General features: G+C 36.3%; 1 protein-coding gene across 1 annotated transcript in view; it reads left to right on the forward strand.

The window, feature by feature from the left end:
* The first annotated feature begins 3146 nt into the window (after positions 1–3146).
* The window catches only part of LOC150091068 (polypeptide N-acetylgalactosaminyltransferase 13-like), a 320974-nt gene continuing 303618 nt past the window's right edge, over positions 3147–20502 (forward strand). The window contains exon 1 of the mRNA XM_090381577.1: positions 3147–3330. The gene's annotated coding sequence lies outside the window, so the exon portion shown is untranslated. The remainder of the gene's footprint in view (positions 3331–20502) is intronic.

Here is a 20502-nt window from a genome sequence, read left to right on the forward strand (position 1 = left end):
TTTCTAGTGCTACTCCTTTCATTAATTACCCTACTATTTTACTAACAGTTCTTCTTGTTAACTTAGAATATACTTAATATATCGCTCATCTACTTCTACCTTCTTCTCCAGGGAGGTTTCAGGTTTTCATCTTAGGTTCTCCAGGCTCTCATCTTTTTGGCTTCCTTCATCTGCTTTCTCCTGAATCTGTTTCAGATAATATTCCGGAACACTCTGCTCACATATCTGCATAACTGGCAATGTCTCAACGGGCTGGACCCTAGGCACAAGTGTAGGCTCTTACACGACATAACTTTGGAGGTACAACTTGCGATTTCGTTGCTAGGAATGCCGATCACCCGATCACTGCCTTCCGTGCCGGACAGGCTTTCTTTCCTGCACGTTTACCTTAACCTTAAACCTTCGACGCACATGTTCCCACTCTTCCAAAAAAACATCATCACTTTCAGTCCGCAGTTACTCCCGTCCTCTACGCCTCACTACTCCTTTCTCTCATCCATACATTTTTTTTCTTCTTTTTCTTCTTCATCTTGCTACCACGAGATGTGAACTCCGACTGCCAAAAAACCTACTTCCACTTCAACCTGCAACTCGCGACTTTCAACTTTTTCTTCCTTGTTAGAACCTCCTCCCACGGAACTATACCAATCCCGAGAATTCTCCTAGCTTTCCTTCTTTTCTATTTGTTAAAAAAATTACCATAACCTTTTTCCCCGTGTTTACTGCCTTTGTTTACTCACAATTCACCCCTTTTCCACACATCTGCAATTACAGTACCTGTAAATTGCATTTACTTTCTCTTCCATTCGACTGCTATTCAATTTACACATCTATAACTCTTATTTCTAAATCCAGTATTCTTCCCATATATGTATCACTTATGTCAAAATTTCCCTTTCCATATCAACGATTTACCATTTCAAAGAATAATATATTCCCAAATCACAAAAATTTCCCATAAACTCGAACTCTCCATATTTGTAAGATTTATATCTTACAAGCGGTAATCTAAACCACCCCAGCCCTAACTTCAGCTGTTAGCGGTTTCTGTAAGGTAGTGTTTCTTAAACATAAGGTTGCGATCCCTCTAATGAGTACCGAAAGATATCCTGTGTGGTCATGATGTACACAAAGTAGTTGGCAATTAAGCTTGTTTTGACCAGTAAAGCGGTGACCACAGATCTTGTTTCTTTCAAGATGAGGTCGCCTCAAGGGGAAAGTTCAGGATCACTGCTGTAACGTATATAGCGATAAATAGACATTTGCTAAAATAGAGGACTGATAAAAGCATGACGCTCTTGAAGGTTATTGATTGGTTGCACTTGTCAAGATTTCAGAGATGAAGATGTTCTTATAACATGTTTCTGATGAATCTTCAACAAATGGCGGAGTCTGTCGGAAAAATGTAAAAGTCTGGGTGCAGTGAGAGCTTTTCTTTCTTTAGTAGGATGTGCAACAAATTTATCCGGGAATATTGTCTTCTTCGCACATTCCCTATGATACGCCATTGTACACGAATTTTATTGAAGTGAATTTTAATCAAAACTTTTGTTAAATCTGGCTTTCTTTTTAGAAAGCCGGACTTAACAAACGCATACCACTTCTGGAAAGATTGTATATACACAGCTTTTAATGTTTATTTAAAAGTCTACGTTTTATGAGATAATCAACTGTGTAACTGCAGTGTTCCTAATTCGTCCGGGCACTTGGCATTCCTAATCCCGGAATGCCAAGGCAACGGTTCACCTACAGGAGGAAACTAAGTGAAGAAACTATTGATGAACCTGTCCTCTTCCTTCCCTGTTTCTCTCCCTCCCTCACCCTGACTCAGTCTTGTATTGCCATTGGGCGTGTTGTCTATCTGGAGCAACCTTCATCAAGGGAGCAGTAAGCTGGTGTTTTTGTTTTTCATACACACCAGAATGATGAAACTGCTGGCTCCACCCTTAATAACCTGTTAGCTCTCTTTGTCAGGGGCCATTCGATCTGGGTGAGTCGATATAACGATCAACAAGAATATATCAACGGATGGTGGGGGCAAGAAACCCGACCACTATATTCCGCTATTGCATTTTGTGATGGTGGCATTAACTTACATTTACTACCCGTCTGTTTCTTGTCAAATTCTAGGGAAAACTGTTCAAGAAAACCAGTTTGGCCCAAGAAAACTCTGCTGATTTTAAATAAACTGTCCACCAGTAACCACCTAAAACCAATTAAAATAACATTTTCAATCATTCCCTTTTATTGTTAAAATTACAAGACGCCATCATATTAAATAAATGAGAAAATTCCTATCACTCTCGACAGACCATGGATAAAAGTAGTGATAAATTTGTTCTCACAAATTTGGTATTCTATGGACAATCCCTGTTGAATTTTTCTGCATTCCTTCGGCAATTCAAAATTCAGTACTGTTCTTTGTACAGTAAATTCGAGAAATTTCTGTGATGTCATTAAAACCGTGCGAATTCAGCTTGTAATTCTATCTTAAAAGCAAGCAACGAACTCAACAACTAAAAGTGATAATTGCATCATGAAACCAGTCGTGATGTACTCAATTTTATGCTCATAGTCCAACAGATAGTTAGAGGATTAAATTCCAGTTCATAGTTAAAGAATAAACGCAGACAATTCATTTGTTAAGAAGAGATAAACTGAGAACAATGAGTTGATGAAACTACGTTCAGTTCCACGAACATTCTTCTGGAGATGTACTCTTTTTAATCACGTAGAAGTTGCAGAAGAAATCGACGGGCTATTACGGGATTACATTTTCCCTATGCACAGCAAACATGAGGAAATCAAGGCGCTGCTGCGTACTTCCTCAGTAATGTTTATCTCTCACATTAGGTTAAGGAAACAAACCGCTTCCTGACGGTTTGTTCGTGAGAAACAGCCATCACTATTCATCTCATATGCTCTGGCTGGACCATTAAAGCTGTTCTTTCCGTATTCTTCTTCTCTAGCCGTGCGGGCGTATATAGGTCATTCGCTACACCCACGACCAAGTGAGCAAGACCTAAACGTCCACAACGCCGCCTACCGTTTCATCGTCATGCGCCGTGAAGTTTCCTCCGTGCATTCCACATCACTTTCTCATTCGGCTTTGACAGTGTGCACTCACGTTTCCGACTGCAGTGGTCGAAACTGATGGATGTGTTCGTTATAGTTGCTACTCCGTGATCTTCCTAGTCTTAAAAAGAAATTTAAAAAAATAATAAAAAGAGGTAGAGCGGGTGTTTGTGTGTGCACTGGAACATCGTCAATTAACGTATCGGATGTGAGACCACGTGCTGACTCGGGGACTGTACTAGCGTAGTGGAGTCGGTAAGTGATGCTGGCGTCCTTCCTGACAGATTTAACTCTCTTATCCTCCTTTTTCTTCGGAGTTATCAAATATTCATTCTCAGCTTCTTCCTAAAGAGCTGCAGCGCTGATTGGTGGCACTTCGTGTTAGTGAACCAACTAAAAAGATGTTTTGATTTCGACATAATGGACTTCGCTAAGAATACAAACAAATTGACGCTCATCATAACTAGGATGAGTTTTGAAGTTAGCTGGATGTTGTTCACACTAGGCCACTGACAGGACAACATAAATGAAGCATCTATAAATATGTTCGATGGCGTATTAGTTCCTGGAAGAATATCATAAGATTAAGCGTTAATTATAAAAGGAGTTGAAATCTAAGGAATTTTCTCTTTCTACCATTTTCTTACTGTTTATAATTTTCACTCTTTTTCAGTGTTAGTTGTCCTCACATATTTACTTTTTAGACTTTCTTCTTATTCTTTCTACATCATTCAGTTTAATCTACGTAATTTTCTTTCCTTAATGACCATTTATTTTTCTTCTAGTTTTTCATATCCTCCCATTTTAGTTCGTGAATACCTTTTAAAGCATTTTTCTCTTTCCCCTCATTACCTAAATTATGATCTTTTTTTGGCAGTTAGTTGATACCGTACAGAATTCTTCTGCATCATGTTTCTAACAAAACATTTAAAAATATTCTTTAGTTATTTGTTTGCACTTCCTTTTAGTTGCTCTTTCTTTTCTATCCACCTTTTTATTATTCTATCTTTTTAGTTCATGAATCCATGCATTAAAAATGCAATTGTGTGGTTTCTTTTGTCCACAAACAGCCACAATTTCTATACTGAGTAATTTTATGAAACATTTTCTGCTGCAATTTTTATTTTATAACTTTTGTGATATTCATCAAAAAAATTGCAGATTATGCAACTATTAGTTGCTCAATAAGTTTACTGAGTACTGAATTTGAAACGTTCGTAGGAATCAATTTTGTTTATACTTATATTTATGAGTTATTTTGATATGCGTGTGTTATGTTATCGTACATTTAGTTTTAAATGAAGTTGTAAACATCGGTATTGGATTAACAGGTTTCAACGTTCAGAAAAATGGCTGTTTCTGCGTATCAGTATATTGGTTCGGAATCTCCAACTCGTTTGGAAAGATTTGAATTGGAATTCTTAAAATGCTTCTAAATTGGGGTACAGTGTGACATTCTTAGGCAGACAGAATCTCATTTCTCTCGTGAGTTATTTGGGATTTTTTAATCCACACAAAATGCAGATCGTCTCATGAAAACATACTTATACAGACAGTACGTGACAAATCGATTCGAACTGGTGTACCATAATCGGTACACTATGGCTTCAGTAGCTATTGCATCAAAAATCCCCAAGGAGGGACACGGGAAATATAGCTGTTCAGGGAGCTCTCAGATGGAAAATTGTTTATTTTCTGATGCAGTTTAGACTCTCATTACTGTCTCGAAGAAGACTAATGACTTCGTAGGATGATACCTTTTGAGTTATGTTCTTTCTTTAAAAGCAATATATATCGTAGGCACAAACCATATCCTTGATGTGATCCTGACAGTTCTTTTCAAATTATTATTAAAAGATTTAGCCGTTACCGAGAACAGTGATGAATCGCAAGCAGCTTAGGGTTAGAGAATTTAAGACTTTAATGTCTTCTTCCTTCCAATTTGGATAGATCCAGTTTTGAATCGTGTGTTTTACAGAGCAAGCTCATTAAACCTTCCTTTTCAAGTGAAGCATATGGTTTTCCTGATTATTCTTTTTATATCTGGCATATAAATCGATCTAATAAAGCTGAAAGTGTAATTTATGTGTATCCATGCATATTAATGTCTTCGGTTATCTAAGAATGTGTTGCTTTCTGTCAAAGTCGTATTTCTGGATTGGCAACCGGGTAACCATTACGCTAAACTCTTAGGGTTTCAAAGTAGCCTTTTTGCCACGGTAACAAAATTGCTTCGTAGATTTGGCGATTATTAAATCTCTTTTAAATTATTATCATGATATCAATTAATGTTGATAATTTTGCAAAGAGATTAAAATAATTTTTAATATTTAATGCGTTTTAATGTGACACTAATCCCCATATTCAGATATGCTTATTTTTTCTTGAATTTATTACTATAATTTAATGCGTAACATTTTTAAAGTTTTCTCACACAAATTATAAAATCACTTGCGATTTCAAATGAATATTGTTCTTGTTTTTATTCTTGACCTTGAATGAGAATATGCATATTTTCAATGGAGAACACTGTGTGATTTAATGGGAACTAAACTCGTTCTGTATAGGTATACAGAACCTTTTTTTTATATTGTTCCTCACCATATAATGGCCGCTACTCCCATCTATTGCATTGGTGGACTCGTTAGTTTTATCTCTTTGGTCAGCAATGCGCTGCTTTATTTAAACTTTTTAAATGCAGTGATTCCACGGCCAGTGTGGAAAATTGAAAATTCCTTATGACCTTCCAACGAGATTGGGGACAAACGGCCGGTCTATTTTAATTTAATTCTGCTTCATATTACACTGGTGTTGTGTTGGTTTTCCGTTTCCTTTGTTAGGGATATTTGATGCAATTCGGCCATGACGCCATCAAGGGTGGGAGTCGCTACATTTTTATTAATTGCTTTTTATTCTAAATGATTTGAGGAATGTTGTCCTTCTGCATTTATTCTCCCTCCTTTATTTTTTGTTGTTGTAGTACGTTACTGGGTTTCTTTATATTCGCCTTGCTATTCTGCTAACATATTATTAAGTTGCATATTGCAATTTGCACTTGTGTGTATATAGTTTATGGATTCAGAAACGATCTTAAAAGGAGCGATTTTAATTTTCAGTTGCAATTTGCATTTATGTATATATAGTATATGGATTCAGAAATTAAAATAGCTCATTTTAAATCTTAAAATGAGCTATTTTAATCCCCGAAAAGAATTCTATTTAAAAATTGCAAACCGTGCTTCCATTTTGATGCAGTAGAACTTAATAGGAAATTTGTTTAGGAAAGAACTTGCAGTTCTGTCACTGACTACTCAAACTGCGATGCTTTCATAACTATTTGTTTTGGCGTTGCGCTACGAATAAACACTTTTCTTTTTCTGCTGATATATTGCTCTTCATTAATAATGACGGGTATAACGGTTTTGCTGCTTTACTAGCGTGTGGATAAGCACTAATTAATATAGCATTTTAAACACCCCGTGTCAATTTAAAACGTAGGATGAGAGATGGCAAGAAATTATGGAATTTTTCATTCAGAAATAAAAAAAAAACTAAAACTAACTTTTCAAAAACATTCCCAGAAGCTTTCTGTTATAAATAAGAGTCCAATTTTCTGAATCGGATGTACGGGTTACTGCCACTTTGTTAATGTACTGATAAATGTACTGATTTTGTTTGAAGTTGCACTTCAAACAAAAATTGTGAATGCTGTTAAGAGTGTCATTATTAGTTTGAAGTGGTTGAAGAAACAACGATAACTCTAACTGAAAACATTCAGTTAGAGTTTTATTGGTCCCAGGAGAGGTTTTAGGAGCAATTCGGACTTCATGAATCCCTTCCCTACAGAAATCTAGAACAACAGCTTTGCAACTTTTCAAAATATTTGCACTTACTGTATTTGAACATTCTTCTGGAACTTTGTGGCAGATACAAGGTCTGGCTATGAAATAACCAGACTGCATGCGTAACCACTACACACCAAGCACCTCCTGTAAAGCAAAAGCTCAGTAGTCGACCTTGAACCTTTCCCTAGTTGTCTGCCAAGTCACGTTCCAACACACTCATTCGGTTTGCAGTTAGACAGGTTTTCTTTGTGTGTTTTTGTAGTTTGCCGGAATAATGAGAGACAAAAGAATCGCACAACAAATCAACTTCACATTTTTATTGAAACTAAAAAAAAAACACCAACTGAATGTTATGAGTGTTATGTCAAGTTTATGGAGAAGATACTATGCCAAGAGCTCGCTTGTCTGAATGGGATAAAAGATTTTTAAGAGGAAGAGACAATGTGGAAGACAATAAAAAGTAAATCCATGAAAACTGATAAAAATGTGGACCGGATAATGACACTAATTACAAGTGATCGTCATTTAAGAATTATAATGGCTGTATCAGAATACAACGTGGATAAAGAAACAGTTAGACAAATTTTAACGGAAAATTTAGTCATGAAAAAAATGTTTGCCACGATGATGCCAAACATTTTGAATGAAAATTAAAGAATGAGAAGACTCCAAGTTTGTGAAGATGCTTTTTAAAAATACTGAAGAACATCCAGACTTTCTGAGTACTGTAATTACTTGCGATGAAAGTTTGCTGTTCCAGTACGAGACAGAAACTAAAAGACGGTCAACGCAATGCAGGGCTAAACACATTCCCAGACCAAAAAGAACGAGAGACTCCAAATCAAAAATAAAAGTAACGCTTCTTGTTTTCTTCGATATTAAAGGAATTATTATGGCTAAATACGTCCACTAAATCAGACTGTCAATCAAGCATACTACATTGAAATTCTGACAAGGCTGCGTGAAAAAAATTCGAAGGAAAAGACCTGAATTGTGAAAGGAAGGTTGGATGCTCTAGTACACAACACGCTCTCGTTTTGCCAGTTTCTGGCCAAAAAACACTTAAAACACAATAAAACCTAAAGTGTACTTAAGAGAACCTATTTTTAGTCCATTAAAGACATTCATGAAAAAAAAACAAAAAACTACCGAAGTGTTACCGAGGTCTTACAGAAGATGGCTTCCAGAAATGTTTCTGAGCTTAGAAGAAACGCATGGAACAATGTGTGCAAACCCAATTTTCAAGGGGTTAACTTGTAAAAATTGAATTATTTCATTATTTTATTGCAGCAGTCTCGTTATTTAAGAATCACACCTCGTGTTATGTCAGTAGTTAAACCACATCGTCTGTACACCCGTTGCGCCCCTCCTAAAAAACAAAGAACTGCTACACACATCTCGTCGCACAGCTATCCATCACATGAACGTCACGTACTGAGGTTTAATAAACATTAAACTCTCGAGGTACGTTATTTGATAATCGAACGAGTCTGAAATTCAGCGCAGTGTTATATTATCTCACCTGTTGTTTTAATAATAAGTGCATGAAGTCGGAAGAAGTATCTTCTCAAGTGTCGTCAACTACTAGTTCTTTCTGTTTGGGGTTTTCTTTCGTGTTTGGGGTTTTCAGAAAAAAAAAGGAAAAAGAAAAAAGAGCTGGCGCCTCTTCCTACATAAAATAAATTGAATCGGGTAAAGATCAATCGTGGTAGCCTCCATATCCATTTCAGAACCGACAGTTTGGCTTTGGCCTGAGCAGCAAATTTATTGTTCTAATAAATAAGTGGTCAGCACCTGAGATTAATATTGTGAAAGTGAGTGCCCGATTCGTTTATCTTCATGGTATTCATTATTATTAATCCTAAAAAAGAAATTGAATTCTGTTATAAAGACTTAAATATTGTCAGTATATAATACAGTTTGTCCTCTCCAATTGCGGGTTCCTTATTCACTGTTTGCAATGATTGCAGTTTATCGGTGGTTGCAGTTTTCACTGACTAATAGGTCACGTCGCCCGTGGAAGAAGTCCTTGAGCTTTGTGCCCTCCATATTTCTTGTTTATCCTGGAAGGTATTCGCTCGGCTGATCTTGCGTTTTCTCTGAGTGAATCTAATTTATCTGCAAATATCTTTGTCATTTATCATGGTCACTAAATGATAAATTGTTTGGTGTCAAGCATAACATCTTATGTAAAGTTTTAGCGTGATTTTTATGGTAGTTCACCTTTTAAGTTTATTCTTTTGCTTTACATAAGGGTTTGGGGTTTTTGCATATTTATACTGTTTCTTGATCCTGGAAAGAAACTTTACGTACATACGTAGACAGTGGTGGGGAGGAAGGGGGAAGAAAGCAATATGGTTTGGGAAATTTTTTCAAGTTTTTAAAAACAAATGGCAGAAGAGTATAAATTTCTGAAATACGTTCAAGCCGTTTCATGTCCACTAAAATGTAGAAGGGAGGTTTATAGGCTTACTGAAAAGAAGCGGGAGTCATACCGCCCTATTTCACACGCTGCGTTTAGGGTTACTGGTGGATTTTATATGGTTGGGTTGTTTAGAATAAGTACATAGGAAAAAGGGCCATGGGAGATCACTATATCGCGTCAATAAATGAGGTATATGTTGTCGTCGGGCTTTATACGAGTTGAAAATATAAATAAAGATGCAATTCTCTCCGGAAAAAAACTCAGTCCCAGTATGGAGGAAAATAAATAAAACTTTTCTTTCATTGAGATTGGTTTCGAACGGAAGCATTCCCCACACGCCTTTGGAACACAGCAATTATAGCAATTAGAATGATTTTATATGATAGATTAGGTAAATCAGGACAGATCTTAGGCTTTTAGTTAATGGAGTGATCAATTTCTGCGCTTCAATTGCTAGAAAATTAGCTGAGATATTTGGCTTCCAACAGGTTGCAGTAATAAAATCATGCGATTACTTTTATTCTCTTATTTTATCTGTGTAATCAGCAACTCTGAATCACACAGGTAAATTTAACAACTGTTAAATTTAACATGCTGTTTATTACGTCAAAAAATTGTGAAAGTCATTTAAATGCATTAAAAACACTTAAAATAAACATTATTACTCTTCATTTATTACTCTACATTTATTGAAATGTTTAACAATGTTTTATTAATGTGAAACTTTCATGCAGAGAATGTTTGCGATTTTGCTATTTGAGGCCAAGATTAAAGAGATTTTGTTGTTATCAACTCGAAGCTGCCAACGTAGAACTGATTATGAGAAAAGATGCTTTTTTCTGGTTTTGCTCATGGCAAAACCAGAGGTAATGTATTCATTGAGTCATGATATTGGCTACAATAGCAGGTGGCATCAGTTTCGTTATAGTCAATCGTGTTTCATCGCAGTGTTAGCCGTTATAGATGCACATGAAACATAATGAGGCACCAGCCTTGATGATCGATGTTTGGAGAGGCACACCTAGCAGGTAGCATCAGAGAGTTGAGGACGTCTGTTGTCTAGTTGATTGCCTCATTGGTATCCGGTACAGTCTACAGACGTGTAATTTTTCACAGTATCGAAAAAACAGAAATCTCTTTGTTTTATTGAATAAGAGCATTCTACTCTTTACCAAAGAGCAGAATGCTGTTTTAACACTTGCAGTCATGGAACTGATATGCAACATTTGGAATATTTCTTTCAGTTCACGAGTGTTGGAATTTTCCAAAATGATTTCCATTGAAATAGTTTGTTTCCATCTTGGTTATCAGATTCAATGACTCCATTTCAAGGTTCGAGCAATCATTGAACAACTTAGTCTTGGAATGTTTCGAATTGAATTAAAGGCAACTTGAAAGACTACGTGAGAGGTCCTTCTTCCTTTAGCAATGTGGCAGTAATGTCTGATGATGATGCTCTTTCTCTCTCGCTCGCGTTTTCTTTTGCAAATCACTAAGTCCTTTCAATTAAGCCTGTAGATCTTATACTTAAAAGTTTTTATTGTGTTGTAACCTAATCCGCTATTACCCCATTGTACAAGTACTATATATTGGCTTACCCCAAAGTACTTTTCCCATTCGCAGCCTTTTCGAAGATTGCTGCAATCTTCCACGATTTGGGGAAAGACTCTGTGTTGCATATTAAACAGTATGAAAAATTCGATATTTATCACTTCGTTGCCACTCATTAGATTATATTTTTCGGTAGAGTGATTAATAGTTACCAAATTATTTAAGGCAAGAGCTCTCCCCGAAGGAAATTTTTGAACGGTGAATGCCTCTCTGCATATGTGATTAGAGTGATCATAACCATTTTGACCGTACAGCAGCAAAAAAAAAAAAATAGTTGTTGATGTGGTACTAGCGCAATGTGTCTTCAGTTCTTTAATCACTTTCTATTTAGTTTATGCTTACAAAATCCATTTAATTCATAAAATCTCGTGTTTACAGTCTGCTTTATCACGGTCATAGCTTCCAGATTACTTTAATTACAATAGAATTAGCGTGATGTGTGTATTTGAAGAAAATAGTATTATCAGCACGAGATCAGTCACGTAGATGGGGAGGGAACCCTTCGGTGATATTCTGAGGAATGTTTCTGAAGCAGAAAGACATATCATTCAATACTTTCACACAAATATTGTTTAAAAATGTAGCGTTAAGTTCTAAACTCCGCCGTAGTCGAGTGGTCAAACGCGAGGGCACAATAGTACAAACGTTTGAGTTGACCTTGGCTGTAACCCGTTTGACTTCAAAATTATATGTTGATTTTTTTGTACTCCATCTTTAAACTCCTCTGACTCTGTGTGACATCCTGGAATGTAAACAGAAGATTTATTTATTTTTATTATTATTTTTTCCAATGCACACCAAACAAAAACACCTTTGCATTTTAATACACCGCAAACTACCTGTCGCTCAAACTTGTCATGTTTGCTTTTCTATCATTGAATTTTGCCTTCAGCTGTCGAGTGCAGCTGTTTGCTTTATTAAAGTCCACCGTTGGTCAAAATAAACGTGTGAAATCATAAACTGACTACGCCTTTCCCTCATAAAATCGAATGCAGCTTGCGCATAATATGTTAGGCTCATTGCATTGTATTTCTTTACATTCTGTGTATAAAGTGTCTGTGTGGGTGAGGAGGGAGGGAGGGAGGGAGAGAGAGTATTCATGTTGTGGGAGGGGGAGAAAATAAAACGTTATTACTTGCTTTTTTTTGTTTTGTTTTGTCTTCCACCCTACTGAAGTCACAATCCCACCCCACAAACGCAAATCTGACTGCAATTCACAGAAAATTCTAGATTCTAGGGTGTGTAAGGCAGGTGCTAGCAGAACATTAAAGACACCATTTTCATAAAAGAAACAAATAATTACACACAAGCATACCAATTTCCATATATTTGAACCATACTACAGTACAATACACTACCACTCTGTCATCAACTATTCTCAATTTACAAATTATTAAGATCAGTTTGTATCAGTTGTATCTTACTTAATATGAATCCTCCATGATTACTCAATCATTCTCTTACATTACTAATTTTTATCACTACATCAGTAAAACTCATTTCAATTCTTATTACTCTTTTTGTATATTTGTTTCTAGCCTTTAACACATGAAGTGTGTTACAACCGGTATCCTTTTACATCAATAATGTTCACTATAAATCCCTCATTCTACCTTAATTACTCTCTAGTTATCATCTTAGTCATTCCTCTTTACTCATGAGGTTTCTCTATTAATAAAATTTCTTTCTCTTTACAGCTCATCTGGTATGTTATCTTGTATTGGCACCTGGCCTAATTTAATGATATAGGTTAACATATCCTTACAGTACTACCCCTATAAATATACTTTCTTTACTAATTCCTTTATACTATTACTTTCTTTTTATTGCCCCTGTACCACTCTTACATTATTTCATAATCATTAACATTCATAACAAATTATCTCAACCTTAGTAACAGACTTACAGGAACAGACTTACGTTCCGAAATGGCCGTTACTTCCAATTTCCTTGCGTTCAGGCTTCCTTCGCGGCAGACAGGCTTTCTGCCATTTCTTGGGCACTCTGCTTTCTGCCATTTCTTGGGCACTCTGCTTTCCTTAGTGGCGGACCAGACCTCCTTTCTCTTCTTGGCCCACATATCTTTAAGCTTAACCACCGCCTTCACGGCCTATCACTGCCCTCCGATGCTGGACAAGGCTTTCTTTCTTGCGTAACCACCAAATACGGAGGATGCGGAAAGGTTAGAGAATGACCACCGCACATACCCGGAGCAATATGGCCTTAGTTGCTAATGCTCCTAAAAACCAAACAACAACAATATTCTTGCATGTTTTTTTTTTCTTGTTCTTCTTCATCTTGCTACCACGAGATGTGAACTCTGACCACCAAAAAATCTACTTCAACTCGCAACTCACGACTTTCTCCTTAGACCACACAGAAGTCAGATATAGAGTGGACACTTGCGCCCTTTTCTCCCCCCCCCTCAGTTTTCTTTTTCCTCTCAGTTTGGAAGATTTCCCCTCAGATTTCTTTTCCCCCCTCAAGTTTGGAACACCTCCCCCAAGGATATCAACCAATCCCCATACTGTTTAATTTTTTTCATTCCTTCCTATTTGCTAAAACAACTCACCCTAGCGCACAACCCACCCTTCTCTAGAAATTTCTTATTTTTTTTTTTCACACAGCAGTATGGCCTTTTCATGATTGCCGGTCACCTCCAAAACACTCATTTTCGTGTTCACACTTTCTCTGCTTCTCTACTTATCAAATTATCAGCCACCCAGAAGCCGTTTTATTTTGACACGAACACTGGACGTCCACTCATTTCCTGTTTACTCCCTAACGGTGGCTTAGATCAAAACAGACGCTTCATAATCCTGTTTCACAGTCCTGTTGTTCATGCCCTCAGCAACCCTTTCTGGCCTGTTCTCAAATGGCATCCCTTCCCAAGTGCTGTCCCTGTTTGCTCTCTATATTACTCGAAATTACTTGTTTCCATTTAGTCGCTATTTAACATATACGTTTATAACTTTCCCATCCCCGAATCCAGTGTTTCTTCAAACTTTAACCTTATTTACATTAAAAACTAAATATCGAACCTTAATACTTACTGTCTTTAAGAGTCCGGTCTAAATGCATACATTCCGCCTAAAAGTTTGGAATCACAGTGTATAAGAACAGTTTTCGCTATTTTTTTTTTCTCGAAATGAGCCTTTTAATGACAATGTAAGGTTTAACATACACAATCAACACACTGTACAATATTTAATTTTTTTATTAAGCATTGAAAAATATACAGAAAAAATATTGAAATTATTAATCTCAGCAGCTGTACTGATTTTTCAATAAAATATCCTCCATCATACGTGGTTCTGGGGATTAATTTACAATAGCACCTTGACTAACGTTATTCCAAGCGATCTGCAAGGTTTCCCATAAATTTTTGAAGATGGGTAGACTTCATGGACTTGATGACCCCAAAAAAACTCAATTGGGTTTAAGTCAGACGATTGGGGTGGCTACACCATACTTTCAAATACCCCCCTCCCCAATGTTTACTTGCTAGAAAGTCCCTGCACAACTTTGGAGTCATTGTCTTGTTGTTGTATAAAATTTCTTCCACAAATTCGAAGTCCAGAGGATATTACATTATGGTCAAGAATGTTTTTATAGCCCCTTCTTTTCTTAAATTCCTTCAATTCTAACAATGTCACCCACTCCAGAAAAACAGATACAACTCCCAGTTCATGATGGAACGACCGCCGTGCTTGACTGAAATTGCAAAACCGTGTATAAACGGCAAAACGTTTTTATGTTCATATTTTTATCTTAAAAACATGATTAAAACGAGCTTTAAACAATACAAAACATTTGTATTAATACCGCCATGAACAGTATTGTTCTATTATATGAATCTATAAGTTACTCAGTAGTAAGTGTCCAGTGTACAGAGTAATACTAAGAGTGGCAAGATTTCCCTTACTTGAGTTTTAAGATCTACGGTGACTTTTTCTTTGATTACAGTGCGACTTTTATTAAACTGATATTATCAGAGACACTGAAGATCTGTTTACTTTTACCGAGTTAACTGATATGATTAGGTTACATAAGAATTCCGTAGCATACTATTGGTGCTGTGGAGAGAAACAGATACGCTGAAACCATTACGAGTAAACGTTGGTGGAGGAAGATTTCGACGAATTGCAAACGTTGAAGAGCAAATACTTCGTGCTGTTGAAAAGTTCCATAAAAGTAAGTCCCTCGCGTCATTGACGGGATTCGAAAAATCTTCTGATATTTGCTTCGACAAGTATCAGAAGGCTTGTCAGGTAGCACAAATACTTCATCTGCAAGCTTATGGAGGATATATACACGAACAGTAATTATATCCATTTCACAGTATGACTGTATATGAATTGTAGCCAGAAGATATGAATAATTGCAGAAAGTTTTGTCATTTTGCAGTATATGCGGGATTCTGAATTTCTCAGCCATGTCTTGTTACAGATGAATCATGTTTTATAAGACATGGAATTATCAGCTCTCGAAAAATTGATATCTGGGCCAAAGAAAACCCATATACTATTGTCAGTAACTGTTGATCATCATAGATTTCCTTTATTGTTTGGTGTGGTGTTTTTAGGGACGGTCTTTGTTCTTATTGTTTTATTATGTTGTTTTTTTTTTTTAACAACAAGACTTTCGGGATTAGCGTACCTTTATTTTATGCGGGAACAATTTGTATGAACTATTGAAAGGCATACACCTTGAAAATTGGCAGTGGATATGGTTTATGCATAATGATACACCAACCCACATCATCCTTGATATTTCTGACGGCCGTAACGACCCTGTACAATGGCCACTACGATCACCGGACCTCACTCCCATAGATTATTTTGCATGCGGTCACTTGTAATTCCTGATTTTATTCTATTTTTTTTTACTCAAGAGGAATTGAGAAATAGCATTTTGGAAAGTGCTGAAATCAGTAAGAAGAATCCTGAAACGATGAGACATGACTGGGAATCCTCGATTCGCTTGCATGTATAGAATACTACATTGAACAGATGGAGGTCATTTTGAACAGCTACTTTAAATGTTTTCCAAAATGGAAATAAAATATTTTGAGACATATGTTTATTGAACTTTTTTTATCTTATTTTAAGATGTAGAATATGCTCCTATCTCTGTTCGTGTTGACTGTTGCAGTTCTGAAACCGTATATAGTGTGTATTTTCTATTATTGCATGTACTTTTTTTTTCGTCCATTTAGCACGACTATAAATCTTGTTAACAGCTCCTTTTTTTGCTATTGTTCGTGTTGCTAATAGGGTTCTGATCCAAAATTGTGGGGAAAAACGTTATTTACTGTTCCTTCAGAATTCACTTAGCATACACCTTTGACAATGATTAATGCTGTTTTAATTACCCCAACCAAACAAGCATGCCTTTCACATCTTTACATCTGTTGTGCATTTCATTTAATGTGTAATATAATACTCGTACCATGGACATTGTCTACATTACAGAGAGTTACAAACTGTCTTGGTTACGATGTTGGAGAGTAGTTGTCTAAAAATATCGAGCAGCTTGGAAGTACAACAGTGCTAATTAATTTTTCTTTGAGGAAAAATCCCCGTAATTATTTGTTAGAAAAAAATCGCAGTATAAATTTACTTTTGATATCTTGATCGTAGAAAATATTCACGAATGTCTCGTTTTTGATGAATCTGGAAATAGTGCGGAAGCGCCTGTTTTCATCTTTTTTGTCTTTACTTGATAAAGAGCCGTTTTGACTCAAATGATCTTCCTGAAAGTTGCCATTGGAAATCCTTAATAAATTTCGTTGAGTAAATTCAGTTTTGGTACAGTGAGGGAACAGTCTTCTTGGGAACAATGTTCTTGTATACCTTTTTTGGGAACAATGTTCTTGTATACCTTTTTGGGAACAGTGTTCTTGTATACCTTTTGGAGAATAATGTTCTTGTATACCTTTTTTGGGCACAATGTTCCTGTATACCTTTTTTGGGAACAATCTTCTTGAATGTAAAAATGCGGACATACTACCGAAATCACTACGTAGTGACAAGTTGTCGATAAGATATACTGGTGGACAAGTGATGCCACGTACTTAAGATAAATTCCCTAAATACTCGAACTAATTCGAGTATTTAGGGAATTTAGTTTCTTTTGTTTTAACGAGTCTCTGTTCTCATTTTTTAAAGTAAAAATTCAAAAAGTGTTATTAAACTTCTATAAACAGTTGATTTAGTTTATTCGAAATGCATTATTCGGATAATCCAAAAATATGCCATAAAAATTTTAAAAAAAATGAAAAGTTTTGTTTTATAGAAATAAAGACATCAGATTTTACATCACATTTTATTTCAATTCTTTTAATTTCTGAAATTTCCCCTAAAGTAATCTAAACAGTAAATTGCAAAACAATTTAACTTTTAATCTGTTTTTAATATGGTGCCTGAAGATGGAAGATGCGGACTGCCCTACTGCGTATATCATTTCTCGACTTCTTAGGGCTGTTTAATTTACGTACAGTATTTCTTGCGCTAGTGTAACTATACTCTGATAACGAATCGATTACATATTCGCCTTAAATCTAAACGCTTTGCTTAATTCAAAAACTGTCTATGGATGCAATTCTCCTATGTGCCAAAACGCATAAGGATAAGAGATGCTATATAACAATTAGGATGCTAATATTTTACCAAAGGATACATGATAATAAGGCAATATCAGGTTTGTTTTCAAATGTCTATTGATAACTTTTGCAAGAAATCTGTAACTTGTTGCTGCTTGCCATTTCCAGCAAAATAACCACGACAACATAATTTTCAAAAAACCCCTGCATGTATGTGTAGTTAAAATCTTAAAATGGATCTGTTTTGTATAATATTTTTCCCCTACATTGCCTAATAAGAATTCAACCGAATTGTATTAAGTTAATGAATAGTGTTAAAGATTCTGTAACTTCGTAATGGTTACCTTTAAACAAGAGAGGTTAAATTTATTCCCGGTGTGTTGTACGTTTTAATGTGGCTTGACTTTGCAGTCCGGCAATTGCACAGCTGATGTCTAGGGAATATTCCACTTCCGAACGCACTGCGCTCAACATGTCTGGTGTGATTGTTTCAATTGCAATACGGATTCGGAATGCCATTTCACGCCCATTTTATCGATCTGGAAAATTTTGGTCTAGAGATTCACGCGCTGTCTTGCTGATGCGGGGAGGCGTATAGTCATGCTGAAAATGTTCCCCGTGTCTGGGAGCACTGTCCTCATGCTGTCAACTTGTACACAAAAAAAAAAATCTCTTAAGTGCTTAGGTAGTGACACCTGTGACTGAGCTCACTGAAAAATAACACATTGCGTGGTTGTATAGCGTGCAGTGTTAGGCATTTACTTCAGCGAACGTCTCATATGTTCAGTGTCATCACCAGAGTTTTAACTTTACTTTCCCACAAACGCGTGGATATTTGCCTCATTAGTAAAGTATGTTCTTCGTGACACTTTTATTTCTTTTAAGTGTATTTAAGGAGATGATATCCAAATGGTCCTACAACAAAAAGCATCAAGTTTGGTTAGTTACACTAGTTTTAGTTTTGAATACGTGAATGATGCTGTCAGTTTTAAATGAAACTATTATTATTACTATATAATTGAAATGGGATGAAAATTGATTTTAAAGTCACGTGTAGGATTGACAGCTCGCACTTACTACCAGGCCACAACTGCAGAAAAAGTGTATCCAGAAAACATTCAGGAATATCTTTTAAATAACAACATTCCGATACTGTAAGAAAATATTTTAACTATATGAGAGGAGTAATCGACAATATCGTGCCTTTATCGTGCATGTTATTGTACAAACTGGTCCCTTTGAGGAACATTGCTTTTCATTGCAATCAGTTAACTGCAGTTCCGATTGAAGAGGCCTTTCAGAATTCATTCCTGAGCGACGAACAACAGTACAAAAGGATGTTCTAGTTTGGTCTGACCTTTTAGAAGGCCTACAGGCAAAAGACCGCAGTCGCAAAATCATCACAGGAAAGAAGACCTTGGTCTTCATTCAAAAAAGGAACATCAAGATCAGCAAAAGAAAACACCCTTTATCCAAAGACCGAAAACATTTCCCATATCCATCAAAACGATGCTTTGTTTTCAATATTAGAGGGACTATCCTAATAGATTTTTTCCTCAGGAGAAACTGAACCAAGCATTTTCTTAGATTGAAAATTCATCGATATCAAAGATCATTAGAGTGCGATCTAAAGGATGCTGTTATGTATGACAGTGATTTTGGAGAGCGTATTAAATTCTCATGAATATTACTTTTCAGGTGACGATAAAATATAATTTATAAATATACATTAAAATTTTACTTTGATTTAATAGTAGTACTTTATTGTCAGACCGTGTTGGCGACCTGTGAAAAATGGCTATGAAGCACAGAGTTAATTTCCAGCTGGACTTTTTTCAATGCTTTATACAATTCCCACAGCTGTTAAGTCGTAAATTCAGCAGACATTCCTGAGGATTTCAAGTACATTTACGAAATAATAGCACTAGGAATGAATAGGTACCAGATAGAAGAGCCTTTTTAAGGTTATTTATGGGGAACAGATTTGTTACTACGCATGCGACTGTTTGGGTACGTGGCTGCGTCCGGGTATGAACGAAGCGCAGTTCAATCGACGAACCTCGCATAGTTTGCAATATGCGCAGTGCAGTCAAATTTCTGTTCCCACCTTTGTCTAAACCAGATGGTTCCGCCACTTCAGCCAAGGATAAAGTTGATCTGCTAGCATCCTATTTTTCTTCCAACTCGTGTATTAATGATCTTGGTAAACCACCTCCTACCATTCATTCCCAGTACGTTCCATTCAATGCCTCCCGTGGTCTTTCGCCAAAAGGATGTGAGAAGGATTTTGAACAATTTTGATGCTAAGAGAGCTCCAGGTACTGCTGGTACTTCTCCACTTGTTCTCAAAACCTGTGCTCCTGAACTTACTCCTGTTCTGTGAGGCCATTTTTCGCTTTCTCATACCAAAGGTCTTTTTCCTTCTGCTTGGAAATTTGCTCAAATCCAAGCAGTTCCTAAAAAGGATGATAAATCCCTCCCATACAATTATCATCCCATTGCAATCTGTGCTACTCTTTGCAGAGTAATGGAGAAAACAATTAACCACCAACTCTTAAACTATCCAGAAACCTTCCATCTGATCAACAATCACCTCTATGCATTCCGTCAATGTCGATCCACTGGTGATATTGTGGCTTATGTTACCCATCTTTGGACAAATTGACAAATTCAATGGAAAAGTTTGGTGAAATTCAAGCAGCTGCTCTTGACATTTCAAAGGTTTTTGATCTTGTTTGGCATAAAGGTCTAAATAAGCTTCCATCTTATGGTTTGTCAACTGTTTTTTTTTTGTGATTGGGTATCCAGTTTTCTCTCTGACCGCTCACTCCGAGTGATGGTAGATGACTCTGTGTCTTCTAAATTTTCCACTAATGCTGGTGTTCCTCAAGGTTCAATTCTTTCTCACACTCTTTTTCTCTTGTATATTAATGACCTTCTTC

The sequence above is a fragment of the Mastigoproctus giganteus genome, chromosome 1 (assembly GCF_048544385.1).
Source record: "Mastigoproctus giganteus isolate SK-2022 chromosome 1, ASM4854438v1, whole genome shotgun sequence".
Lineage (NCBI taxonomy): Eukaryota > Metazoa > Arthropoda > Arachnida > Uropygi > Thelyphonidae > Mastigoproctus > Mastigoproctus giganteus.